Below are 14,535 nucleotides of genomic sequence, written 5' to 3' on the forward strand. Positions count from 1 at the left end.
GGTTCTACTCTTTCTAGATGTTCCACAGAACAAATCCTATTGATAGTTTCCATGCTCTGTTCAGGATTGTATTCTAGTAAGGTTTGTTCCTCCAATTCTCTATCGTTATTTTCATGTTGTTTATGTCTCTGTCACTGATTTCAAAGAGTTGCTGATGTTGTCTCCACAGGTTGTTGTTGACTTTGCAGTTGTTGGTTAGATGCTCCATGGTTTCTTCCTGTTCTCGGCAGAGGGCTCATCGCGATGGGCCTTGCGTTACTCTTTTCCTCAGCTGGTCCCATGTTAGTGCTCTCCCATGGCTCAGGATCCAGGTAAAGAATGCTACCTTCGGCCATGTTTTCATTTTCTATATTCTGTTCCATTTTTTGTTTCTGGGTGTTTGTTGTATCCCGCTTTTAGATGGTATCCTTCTGCTATTGTGAACATACCTTTGATTCTATTTCCCCATTATAGAGTGTCCATCCCTTCTTTGACTGCTACTTTCCTTGTTGCCATTTCATTTTCATATATTTCCTAGTTAGCTGCTACAGGTGCTTCTGGCCAGTTTTCCTTTTGTTTCCACTTTCTCCAATATCCGTCCGACTCTGGGCTCCAGTAGTTTCGTACTGTATCGCCCTCAGTTTGGATGGTGAACTGGTGGATCTCTTGGAGTAGAGGCTATTGGTTGAGTTTTTCTCTCTGTTGCCATGCCTCTTCCCAGAAATTCGCTTTGTCCCCCTCTCTTACTTCCTAGAAGCTATGCTCCCTGATCAAATCCCTATTGGCTCTTGCCAAGTTCCAGATTGTAGAGCCTTTCTTCTCGATTTGGCTTCTCAACTTTCCTTCTGGAGACCTGGGCATCTCGTATTTTCTCTCCCATGGTTTTTCCACAGGTCGTCCCCTCCTTGTATCCATCGCCACCACAACTTTTCCCCCATTACCTGGTTTAGGATGTATGGGTCTCTCAGGCCTAGTCCTCCTTCTTTTAGGGATTTACTTAGCCAATTCCAAGATAGAAGCGCCCATTTTTTATCTTACTCGACCCTTGCCATAGGAACTTTTTAAACATATCTACCATTTTTTGGTAGATTGTTTTAGGTGTGGCTTGGCTAGTCAGTTGATAGATCGGTATGGATTGGAGCACCGATTTGAGCAGGATTATGCGGCTCGGGATGTTCAGTGCCCTGAATGTCCAGTTTTGCATTCTCTTTTGAATCTTACCTATCAGGATTCCCCAATTAGCAACTCTGTTTTGTTGGTCATTTAGCAAGATGCCTAAGTACTTTGTAGGGAATTTCCCAACTATAAATCCCATGGTTCTTGCCAGGAAAGCTTGGGAGGAAGCTTGGGTATTGAAGAAATAAATTTCTGATTTTTCTTTACTTATCTCTATCCTCGAGGCCTTTGTGAATTTCGTGAGAATTTCCATTATTTGTTTTGCTTCTTTGAGTGTTTCTTGTCCATATAACATAACATCATCAACAAATTGTTGGTGGGTTAGAGGTAGGTCATTTCCCCATAGTCGTAATCCCTTCAGTTGTTCGCTATTAACTTTAGCTTTTATTAGTCTTCCTAGTCCATCTGCTGCAAGGATGAACAGGAACGGGGATAGCGGGTCCCCCTGCCTGAGTCCTCTGGACGGATTGAAGGCTTCTGTTGGTGACCCGTTTAATAGAACTGACATAATTGGTGTAGTTATCATTGACATTACCCAGTTTATCCACCTGTCATCAAAGCCGTATGCCTTTAAGATTTGTTGGAGGTATCCCCAACTAAGTCTGTCATACGCTTTAGCTAGGTCTAGTTTTATCAGCATCCCCTTGGTTTTTGAATTTTTCAGTGAGTGGATTGCTTCTTGTGCTACTACTATGCCATCTATTATTTGTCTGCCTTTGACAAACCCCATCTATTCCTGGGATATCAGTTCTGGTAGTATTGGTTTTAGTCTATTCACCATTATAGTAGCTAGGATTTTATATATAATGTTGCAGAGCGCTATCGGTCGGAACCCTTGTGGTTCTTTTGAGTTCTCAGTCTTTGGTATCAGGGCTAGGAATGTAGCATTCAAGGCCAGGTGCATTCTTTTGGTGCATCGGGACTCTTCTACTGCATTTACTATATCCTGACTCATGAAGCTCCATGTGGCTTGATAGAATTCTGAAGTGAATCCATCCGGCCTAGGTGCTTTATTCTTTGCCATCTTTTTTATTACCTCCTCCACCTCTGCTTTTGTTATGACCCTTAGGAGTGCCAAGTTTTGGTCTCTAGTCACTATTTTGGGGATATGTTGACTGATTTTATCAATGTCATCCTCCCTTCTGATATTGGGTTCTGTCAAAATCTCTTTAAAATGTTGTACCATCAAATTTTCCATTTCTACTTTCTGTATTATCCTGTTGCCTTAGTTGTCTTTTAGGGAGAAGATTCTGTTTTGCTGTCGATGCTGCAACATTGCCTTATGGAAATGTTAGAGCCTAGATTTGTCTCAGGCTGAAAAGACAAGGTTCTAGGTCCACATCAAACCACGCTTAGCCTTGTAGCTAGCCATACGAGGACAGGAGAGGGCTCTCTCCGGGTCGATCTCGGAAAAAGACAAGCGATGGGGCTCGATATGATTGAAATAAAAGCTAATTTTAGGCTAGGTATAAAGTACAAGGGTTTGTTTTGAGTTTTTGGGGGTTTTGTGTTGGAAACAGGGAAAGGAAAATCGGGCTCGGGGATGAGGCACAGTTTCTGCAGAGTTCTGATTGGGGCAAGGAAGGCAATCGTTTTGATGCTTTAAATTGAGTGAATGGATAGACCAGACTGGTGAGGAGCTAAGCAAAGCAAGAGAGTCTCAAGAATTCTCCTTAAACAGATGAAAACATGGAAATTTAAACAAATTCAAAGGCAGAGCATAACAGTTAATGGATTCCACCTTAATCACTCATTTGTTCGAATTCAAAAGAAAAGAGAGGAAAATGATATACATAACAATAATGAACTTACAATTACTCAGAGAAGCACACCATCAAAACATAAAGCCACATGGATCCCAAACGGTGCTGCAAAACCCTGGTCTTTCCTTAGCCAAAAATGCAGAGATAGAATGTACAATGATATGCCAAAGCAATCCCAAGTGTCCAACCCTGAAAATGACTTAGAAATTACATGATATAGACTAGCCCAACCCATTCCCTTGCCTATAGGGGTCGAGCTCATCATTCTAGGAACTGTTTCAACCAATTCTAAACAAAGCACTAAAATCTAGGCAATCAAAACAACTTGCCTCTATAAGGTAGGAAACTGATTCATTCATTAAATTTTCACTTTTTGGTGAATGAATCCTCTAGAACAAGTAAATAAGTGCCAAAATTACATCATGTTTATCCAATTACATCAAGATAGATCAAAAATAACATCACAAAGCAAAACTAGTCAAACTGGCTGAATTTCTGAGCTGGAAGGTGAAAAATTGGGCAAAAAACCTCTGTGCGCCGCGCCAATTTCTCTGTGCGTCACGCCACTTTGAGACTGAGTTTGAGGCACTTCTTGAAGTCCAAATTGAGCCCAAGTGTGCTTGTTGGAAATCCCTGCCTATCTACTTTCCAACCCAAGTGGAATTTCTAAATTTGGTGCCCATTTTCCCCTCCAAAACCTCAATCTCCCAAGACTGCTTCCTGTGTGTGAAATTAGGGGCAGAGAGGTCATTTTTAGGGTGTTTTTGACCTCCTGAGGACTCAAAACTTGCCCAAACTTCTTGGCCATGCACCAGCAGTCATGATTTTTCATGAAAAATCCAAAAATATAAAACTTTTTTCATTTGGAGCCTCCTATCATAAGCGCGCGCCACGTGGCGCGGCGCACAGGGAGAAAAACCTTGTTTTTTGTACAAAAATTTGCAAAAATACCAAAAATGCCCCAAATTTCTTGAAATTTGGGCTGGAGCTTCTTCATTAAGTGTTATGCTAGGCTAAAGAGGCTTCGGCCAATATCTGAAGACGATTGAGCTCCCTTTGCCTCTTTTGCTTCTTTATTGCCTTTCTCAATTTTGCCTTTAAATTCCTGATTCGAGCCTTGCAGACCTTGTTTCGTGCCATGTAGTGGAAAGCCATGTGTCTCAGCAATGCATGGTCTTTGTCGGCCTTGTCCAACAGCCTCTCTAAGTGCATGTTAACTCTCTCGAGATTAGCCTCCCGATCCTCATTAATCTCTTGCTCCAATGACGTGAGCTCAATTCTTCTCCTTTGTGCAGCTTGGCGATGCTCACGAATGTTTTGTAGCTCCATGATTGCTTGCTGATCCTCAAGCTATTTTTTCCTCTGCTCCAAGTACTTCATGGTCCACTTAGCTCTCTCCAAGTCAAGGGATAAGGCTTGGATCTCTGTTTGCTGCTCCTGGATGATTTCCCTAAGCTTGGCACTTTGTGGGCCCGTATTTGTATCATCATCATGAATGAGAATGAAGTCAGTCTCTATTTCACCCGAAGGCTCACATGAAGGCCCCTCATCCTGCATTGGTCTCTTGCCTTTGTCCTGTACCTGTGATGCTGATGGAGGAAACGAGGCCCCTTCCACCCCGGGTGGAGATAACACTCGCTTTGCTGCTACAAACAAATGTCTGGTGCCTCTCTGATATGTGATGAATACCGACACACTAGTGGTCTCATGGCACTTATACTGATGAGAAGGTCCACCTTCATGCTTAACCTCTAATAATCCCCGTGAAGCTTTGAAGAAGTCACGAGAGATGAAATCATCCCAAGTGATGCCCTGTACTCTAAGCTGATGAACCACCAAAATCTTAATAAGAGCAAAATGATAAACACTGTTAAGTTGTTGCTGAGGGGTTTTGTGTTACATAAAGGTGGTCATCCTCTCTATGTTCCGAAAAATGAAATACAGAATGTTCATCATCCGTACCCTGGTGAAATGCATGAGCAACCGAATGTGATAAGCATAGAGACGAGAGAACCGTCCCTCACAGCTGAAATATTTCATGATCAACTTCATTAGTGGAGCATATTCATCTTTCAAATATCAGAATGGGAACACTCTCTTGAGCTGCCTCAAGAAACTGGTTTTAATGTATGGCTCATAATGCTGTCGGTCAATCTTCTATTTCTTGTGCCATGGTTCTCCAATGTTCAGTATGCCGGTTGCTAATGAGACAGACTCTGGTGTAAGTGTGAAGGTGACACCAGCCAAGATAGCTTGATCTCCATGCAAGTGCAGCACAAAAAGACGAGCCAACTCATGACGAAATTGGACACTAGCCACCTTTTGACAAAACTCATAGCATGACTGACGCTGAAAACAAAACATGGCAAGAGGGCAGGCCTGCAATTCTGTAAGGGTGGTCGGTTCTTCCCTAACATGTCTACCACCTTTATGAGGCCTCTGGGGTGCCTGTTCTTCCAAGGGTGAGTCACTTTGGGTTTCCACTTCATAGTCCGATGAATGCTCAAATTCCATGGCTGCTGTACAAAATACTTGAAGAAAAGATGCTGTTGTATATGAACTGTGATTGGACTGCTCTTTAATGATGTATGAAACTGCTGTGTTGTAATGCAATATAGTTGGATTCTACCACCAAGGGGAAAAAATGCAACAAGGGACTATTAGGAAGGGGAAAACAGTAAGGGATTAGGGAATATTAGAATAAATCTTATTAGGGAAAGGAGGGGGGTTTGAGGGGTCTTATGTATAGGGTTAGGAGATTTTTAATAAGGGCTAGGGTTTTGGGGTTTTGGGATTTGAATGTAGGAAATAAAATGTAGGATTGATGAGCTTAGTGGGGGGGGGGGGGTGGTAGGAAATGATGTAACAAGGGAGAAATACGAAAGGAGGAGAGTCCTTAGTGACAAATCAAAGATTTAAGAACCCACATCAATCTTCCTTTGTAGGCACTTTAGATGTAGGGTTTGGATTTTTGTTTCAACTGTTATCACCCATAAACCACCATCACTTATTACAAAATTTGATGCAACATCAAGAAGAAGGCTCTACCTGGCAAATCCACGCAAGGAATGAGAAACTTGGAGAAATTTCAAGCAAATTCGGGTTGTGGAATGTATGCGCTGCGCCAAGAACCCAGTGCGCCACGCCCGTTCAGAATAACACTGGACAACTTCTCCCAGTGCGCCGCGCGCTTCTAGTGCGCCGCGCCACCTGTTCTGTGCGCTGCGCCGGCTAGTTGCAAGAAATTTCACCCCAAAACACGCACTTGTGATGAGCCCCAAAAATGGATAATTATATGGGCTCATTCAACCTCCTAATTTGACTTAATCCACCATTCTCATTATTTTATTGCATGTTTTTGATTATATTTATGCTAATAGAGTGAATTGGGTTAGTCATTATGCCAACAAGTCTAATGTGTGCTTTGTGTAGCCTTTTTGGTCAATTTGGAGACAAAATTGAAGGTTTCAATGAGCACTTGGCAGCCAAATTCGTGGGAGAACAAGGGAGGATTTGTAGGAAGGTGTCCCCTTCATTTATGGGCCCTTACCTCGAATTCTCCACCATCAGCTCGGAGTTCAAGGGCCACCAAATCAATTATCACAAGGGCAGCCAAGCAAGTCAAGTAGGTCTGCTGTTAACTGCAAGTTTTGGGCAGCCGAGTCCCTAAAGTTTAGGAGGACTGTTGGGGTCTTCAATTTGTATAAATAAGAGGGCTTAGGGCCTTATTTCAGTTAGTCATTTTGTATTCATTTTGTAGTCATTTTGTAGTTCTATTTTTAGGCAGCAGATTAGCTTTGCTTTCAGCACATTTTCAAGTTCTCCTTGTGGACAGTTTTTGGAATGTAACATTTCTTTTGATCAATAAAGATGAATCCAGCTTTGCACCAGCTCTAAATCTCTCTTAGGAGGCTGTAGCTCTTGGGTTTGGGCCCATCTCAAGTGCCCAGTACCTCCTTTGTTTACCTTTATGTGTTTTTGCTGCATTCTTAAAATAAAATATGCTATTTAGATTTAAATCTTGTTTTGTTATTTAGGTTGTTTTTGATGAGTAAAATAGCTTTTCATGCTCAGATTTAGTTGATAGGTTGTTAACAGAAAAAGCTTCAAGAAAAGGGCCATCAAACATCTGTGGTTTCACCTCTCCCTCAGTGGGATCAGGAGTTGTGACTAGGATGACTTTGCTGCCCACATAAACACTAATTTTTCTTTGCCATGCAATCACTAGTGTTTGATCTTCATGTGTAGAAGTTGGTTACAAGTTCAGACTTTCGTTTGCTTAGTTGCATGAGTTAAAATACATGGTTTCATTGTGGGTCACACTTCTGTTCATTCTCTTTACTGACAGCTAGCAAATTAGGTCAACGTAACTAGGTCTTTGAATTTACAAGTCTTTGTTGGTTCAGATTGGAAAAACGACTTGCAGAGCACCTGTACCACTTCTTCATCTGCTTATTCTCCATCAGCACCATCCACTCCACCCTCTACTTAGAATCCTTACCTCACGTTTGCCGCATTTGCTCACATAACCCTAGTTTTTGTACATAATTGTTTCAGCCTTCTTTGAGCCAACTTAGCTATCTACACCTTCTCACCACTCCATCCACCAGTCCCTGGGCCACTTCAGACCCCTATCCTACCTCAATATCCATTCGTGCATCTTCCCTCACTCACCCATCCTCCAAAATCCAATTTTAAAACATCCTGTAGAAATTTCTGAACATCCTGTAGAAATTCCTGAAACATCCTGTAGAACCCCTGCAGACTTCCTGTAGAAGCTCACGAATGAGGTTTCTTGATAGCCAAACTCTGTGAAACTCTCTGGAAGGGTGTTAGGGACCCCTTAGGCCCTCTCTAAACCTTCCCGACCTCTTCCAAGCATTTCCTCTCGCCAATCCACCTCTGCACAGTCACAAACAGTTAAAAGCACATGCATGATAATTCTAATAACTTATTCAAAAATACAAAAAGATGTTTTCTTCAGGTAGAGGTAGTCTAGACACATGTATTTTACCTTCATAGAAGTAATGGCATCCCTTCCAGTAGTTTGCATTCTCTCCTTTGCATCAGTAGGACTAGCTGGTAGAATTAGGGTTTGCGTTACTTTTTGGCTTTCAGTTTCTTTCCACAAGTAGATTAGCTTCCTTTGAGTTAGCTTTCATCCATTAGTTAAAAAGCTTCTTCTAAGAGCTCATAGAAGTTGGCTTAAGCCCCTAGCGGACTTGTACTAGCTGACCAAGTGACAGGTGCGGCAAGAGCTAGTACTTGTGCATACAGCATCGTCGCTTCCAAGTTTGTTACGAACTACCGGGTTGATAAAAGTAAAGACGGGAGTCCCAGGAGTTGCAACATTATTGCTGCAATACTGGAGCCCACCATCTTTTTGGCGTCGTTGCCGGGGAAGCGTTAGAGTATTGGTGATTGCCGCTTTTCTTCTATTTTCCACTACAATATTCTGCTAAGTAGTTTATTTCATTTCCATTATGCAATTTCGTTTATGCAAAAGTAGATTAGCATTTCCCGCTTTCATAGATTAGCATTTCAATTCCGCAATTTCATTTCTGCAAGCGTAGATTAGCATTTCAATTCCGCAAGCGTAGACTAGCATTTCATTCCTGCAATTTCATTTGAGCAAAATAGATTAGTCATTTCCTGCTTTCATTTCAATTCCGCATTTTCATTTTAGCAAGATAGTTAGTTGCAGTTCAATCTATTTCAGTTTTGCAGGTAGAAGTAAAAAAAGAAAAAATCAACCAAAAAGATTTCATTTCATGCCTTGTAGGAGTAGAGATAAGTTATAAAAATGATTGCACAACACCCCCACTGCTTCACACAGCCAACATTCTCTCTTCTTCGATGGCTGTGATTAAAGAACCCTTAGGTGGACAACAAGACATATTTGAAGAACCTCAAGGGAAGAAGAAGAAGAAACCATTCCTCTGGAGCAAATGGCTACAAGCAGAAATGTTGGGAGCAGCACCTTGTCCAAAGATGAATTTGAAGATCAGATGGAAGATTTCAAGAGTGATATGAGGCAGTTTCTTGCCATGCAATTGGATACCCTGTGGATCCAAAAGAAGCAAGAGGAAGCCAAGAGGGCTTTGGCCATCTTTTGTCCCAGGTGCACTAGAAAGCATCCTAGGGACGAATGTCCAATGCACTCCCTAGAAGTGTGTTTCGTCTGTGAAGAATACCATCCTACGAATCAGTGCCCTTCCTTGCCTGGAATCAAAGCTGCATATCAGAGGGCAAAAGGAGCCACTGAATCACTCTACTATATGAACCAAAGGAGGCCACATGAACCTAGATCTTATCAGCAGGAACTGCAAGGGACATCCGAGACCTATTATGACCCCTATCAAGCCACTTTCATGCCTTCTTGGGGTCCCCCTGCTCATCCTTCCTGGTTCACACCTCCTCCTTGTTCCTTCATAGATCCATATTATGCCCAACCAGCTGCTCATTCGTTTCACTCTTATGCTCAGCCACAGCCTCAGTGGAATGCACCTCATCAGGGGTGGAGGCCCCAATACAACACTCCTCCCGCTTCTTTTCCTCCACCACCTGCTCGTCCACAACCATCGCCTCCTGCTCCACCAAGGCAACCCCAAATGCCTACCCAACCACAACCCCATCCACATCCATCTCAAATATACACCCCCACTCAACTACCCATACCACCATTTCCAAACCCGCACATTGGAATAGCTCAACCTAATTGCAAAGCTGAGGCACAACATGTCCAAATGACTCCTCTTGAGCTTAATGATCTTCACCATAGCTCAGGAAAAGCATTGCAAAAAAGAGATTATCTTGAAAGCATTGAAGGACCACATCCAGCAAAAGAAGATTCAAAAGAGGAGATCAAAGAACCATGGGCTGCGCTTGATGAAGAGAAGACATCAGAATCAGATATCGAGAGAGCTTGCTCATGGTTACCATCAAATCCTCCATGTATTCAAGAGAAAGATCAGCAAAAAGAGGAAGATGAGAAAGTCATGGTAGAAGGTGACATGAAACATGATCCAGATCAGCAAAAGGACCAAGGATATCAGAGCTATATTGAAATATGGTTTCAAACGGTCACTAAGTTGCAACAGTACTCTCTTCCTCAGCTATGTTTGATCCCTTCAAAGTCAAATCATTTGGTCTTTGAAATCCGGATAGCTGTCAAAGCATGCATCTCAAGCCGCCACATCATCTTGTCTCTAATCTCGATGTGCACATGGCTCCTTGGAAGTATTCTTATACTTGAAAAGAATTTTGTTTTTCACGTAGGGTAGGTAGAAAAAAGAGAAAAAAGAAAAAAATGAAAAAAATGAAAAATGGAAATAAGAGGAAAAATCTAAGGTGAAAACCTCCCTTGGAGGCGCCGAAGGCAGGCAATTAGGGTGAAAACGTCCATGAGGCGCCCTAGTTGTTTTTCAAAAAAGAAAGAAGAGAAAAATAAAAGAAAAATAAAGCTAGTTTCCATTGAATAATTGTAGGTTGCAAGAAGGACATTGCAGGTCAGGAGGATCGCTCAAAACAAAGACAAAGGAAGTTCTGTGCCTTCTACAGGAAGTTCTGTGTCTTGTACAGGAAGCCTACAAACGAGCCAAAATTGATCTCTGAAGAGGACCTGAAGGCCGAGAATCTATCCATGAGGCCTGCAAGCATCCATGTTTCCATTCCTCACCCTTTTCCATCATTTTTTCCACCTCATTGTGCTTATTTTATGAAAACTGTGTTTTCTACAAGAAGTTATGTGTCTTCTACAGGAAACTTACAAAAAAGCCAAATTGATCTCGAAAGAGGACTTGAAGGATGGGAATATGTCCATGAGGCCTGCACACATCCATGTTTCCATCCCTCACCCTTTTCCATCATTTTTTCCATGTCATTGTGCTTCTTTCCTCAAAACTGTGTTTTCTATAGGAAGTTCCTGTAGAAATTACAAGAAGTTAAAAATGGATTGAAAAAAAGTAGTTTGGTGAACATGGTAGCTTCCTCAAGGGTTCAGAAGTCCTCCTGCAATTTTCAAACTCCTCCTCCATCATCTCCATGCCTGCATCACAGCCCAAGCTCATTCTTTTTCACCATGCAAAAACTTGTAGAATGCTTTGAAGAAAAAATACATAGAACAGAATTTGTTTTTGCCCTAACTTGAAAACCATGCATCCATTTGAAAAACCGTTTTATGGGGAATTGTACAGGGGTGATGGCAACATGCCTGAGCAGTTTCAGCCAATTCTGGTGCACGGTTTCCAAGAAATCAGCCTCCATCACCTTCAGCCATTTTTTCATTTTCTCCATATTCGTGCATCCGTTTCAAAACCTGTTTCATGGGGAGATGCATATGGGTGATAGTAACCTACCCAAGCAGTTTCAGCCAATTCCAATGCACGGTTTTCGAGAAATTGATCTCTGAAATCTTCAGCCATTTTCCATTTTTCTCGAAATCTGTGCATCCATTGATCACAATTTTGCTATGGGAGGTGCATCATGATGATAGGAACATGCTCAGTAAGTTTCAGATTGATCCGATCTATCGTTCGGGAGCAATGACGAAAACAAGTTTTGGTCTTGTGAAACTTCAGTAGCAACAGCTTGAGGATGCAGATCTGAGCGTGGAAACGAACTCCTGCAGCTTAGATCCAGCTAGAGGATACCTGCACAAGAAAAATAACCACACATCAAACAACAAAGATCTTATAGCACAAAGGATCCATCATGCAACCACCAAAACAGATGCATGCAGCAGCAAAAAGCACCTCACAGCAACCATTTGACTTCAGGTACGTGACTAAAACTCATTCCTCTGATTGCATGAATGTAATTCGGAAACAGCATGAGCAATGAGATGGTTGGGATTACAAAAATCGGTGGCCAGCTAACTGGCCACCCTCATCCAGTTCAACAACACTCGGTGGGTGAATAAGACACGTGCGCTCAGCCATCTCAGGAGGAAATTGGGAAACAAGTAATGGTGACTGTTTGACCTTCAACGTGATTGATGGAGTGATCACAGGTAGGAAATATGATGATTTGTGGCAGCACTTCCATCTGCATGGCCAGCACATGTTTTTGCCACCTCACCACAAATCACGCAGCAACTAAAGAAGGCTCGACTGAAACTCACGAACTGCTGTTCATCTGCACTTTCCACATCCTCAACTGAAGTGTGCAAAATCGGTTAACCTATCATCGTCCACTGAGTTTTTCTACCTATTTTTGAAATTCTGCTGCGTATCAGGCTCGCTCAGAGGCACAAGGGCACTCTACAGGCGTTTCTACAGGAAGACGTCCTACAGAAAAGTATAGCAAAGCCTTCTAGAGCAGAAAAGTCCGAGTTTTTCTTCATCAAATTTGGAGCTTGAAGAGAGATATGTAGCGCAAGGGAAGAAGATTTTGCAGCTTCATCATTTATTAGATGGACTAACAGAGGTATTGGGAGAGAATGATGAACTTCAAACGCTCAAAGATGGGCTATTTGGAGATGTGTTAAGGTCCACACAGGAGGCCATCATTCTTCCACCATGGATTGTTCTTGCAGTACGGCCAAGGCCTGGTGTGTGGGATTATGTCCGTGTCAATGTTGATGAACTTGCTGTTGAACAGCTTTCTGTGGCTGAATATTTGGAATTCAAGGAGCACCTTGTGGATGAAAGTGTCAAGGATAAATATGCACTGGAGTAGACTTTGAGCCCTTCAATGAATCTTTTCCTTGCCCAACACGGCCATCTTCCATTTGTAGTGGAGTTCAATTTCTTAATCGGCATTTGTCCTCAAGATTATTCCATGATAGAGAAAGCATGCAGCCCTTGCTGGATTTCCTTCGAGCACACAGCTACAGAGGCCAGAAGCTGATGCTGAATGAGAGAATACAAAGTTTGTCCAAGCTACGCTCAGTCTTGGTAAAGGCAGAGGAACATCTTAAAAATTTCCCCAAGAATACACCATATACAGAGTTTGAATACAAATTACAAGAAATGGGATTGGAAAAAGGATGGGGAGACAATGCAGAACATGTCTTGGATATGATTCATTTGCTCTTGGAGACTCTGCAGGCCCCTGATCCATCAACTTTAGAAACGTTTCTAGGAAGGATTCCTATGGTCTTTAATGTTGTGATTCTTTCACCTCATGGTTATTTTGGCCAAGCAAATGTTTTAGGAATGCCAGATACTGGTGGACAGGTTGTGTATATACTTGATCAAGTTCGTGCATTGGAGAATGAAATGTTGCTGAGAATAAAACATCAAGGATTGGACATCAAACCTAAAATTATTGTGGTGACTCGGCTGATTCCTGAGGCCTATGGTACAACATGCAATCAACGAATTGAAAGAATTGGTGGAACACAACATTCAAGGATACTCCGGGTACCCTTTAGAACAGAAAAAGGAGTTCTGCAAAAATGGGTTTCTCGATTTGATGTGTGGCCTTACTTGGAAAGATTTTCAGAGGATGTATTAAATGAAGTAACGACAGAGCTAAAAGGTCAACCTGATCTGATCATTGGCAATTACAGTGATGGAAATTTAGTTGCATAGACAAGGAATCACTCAGTGCAACATAGCCCATGCTTTGGAGAAGACCAAATACCCAGATTCAGACATATACTGAAAAAATTATGAAGAAAAATACCATTTCTCTTGCCAGTTTACTGCAGATCTAATTGCAATGAATCATGCAGATTTTATTATCACTAGCACATATCAAGAGATTGTTGGAAGCAAGGATACTGTTGGACAGTATGAGAGCCACACTGCTTTCACCCTTCCTGGTCTTTATCGTGTGGTTCATGGAATTGATGTTTTTGATCCCAAATTCAACATTGTTTCTCCTGGAGTAGACATGCAGATTTATTTCCCTTATACAGAGAAGCAACATTGTCTTACTGCTTTACATGGTTCAATTGAGGAACTCTTGTTCAATCCTGAACACATGTGTATTTTGAATGACCGTAAAAAGCCCATTATCTTTTCCATGGCAAGACTCGATAGAGTGAAAAACATGACAGGATTGGTTGAATGGTTTGCAAAGAAAAAAAACACTTGAGGGATACTGTCCCCCACGTTCGGGGGAGGAAACCATATACAAAATTCCCATTCTGATCAGTGCACAAGCCAAAACAGAGCGTGAGGAAGCAAGATAGTGAGGCAAAGAAGAAAACTAAGGGTAAGGAAGCTAAGGGAAAGAAAACCGAGGGCAAGCCATCGCAGGAAAAGCCACAGGAGAAGCAAGAGGAAAAGCAAGAGAGAAAAGAAGGAAGAAACAGAGAGGGAAAAAACAAGTTTAATCCATGGAAATTGTTGCAGGTTGCAGGAACACAATGCGGAAAGGGGGCCTCCCAACACAAGCAGAAGGGTCCCTACCAAGTTCCTAGGCATCCTCACATCCACCCCCTCCATGAACACTCATTTTTTTAGGGTTCGGACACAATCTAGTCATGGTTCAACCTTCTACAGGAAGTTCTGTATTTATACCAGAAACATCCTGTAGAGCCTTTGGGCAGGCCAGAATCGATTATGGAGAGGGATTTGAAGCTTGAAGTCTGTTGAGGAGGCATGAAACCACTCTTTTCTTCCATCCTCCACTGGTTTCATCTCCTTTCACCACCATTTCCACCATT

The 14,535-nt window shown here is 42.1% G+C and overlaps 1 pseudogene; it reads left to right on the top strand.

Moving 5' to 3' along the window:
• The first annotated feature begins 243 nt into the window (after nucleotides 1–243).
• LOC149150290 (sucrose synthase 4-like) lies at nucleotides 244–13,961 on the top strand (annotated as a pseudogene).
• Nucleotides 13,962–14,535: the final 574 nt, after the last annotated feature.

This window comes from Pinus tabuliformis, chromosome 9 (assembly GCF_031772625.1).
Source record: "Pinus tabuliformis cultivar Carrire ecotype Pingquan chromosome 9, CPIR1, whole genome shotgun sequence".
In the NCBI taxonomy this organism is placed as follows: Eukaryota; Viridiplantae; Streptophyta; class Pinopsida; order Pinales; family Pinaceae; genus Pinus; species Pinus tabuliformis.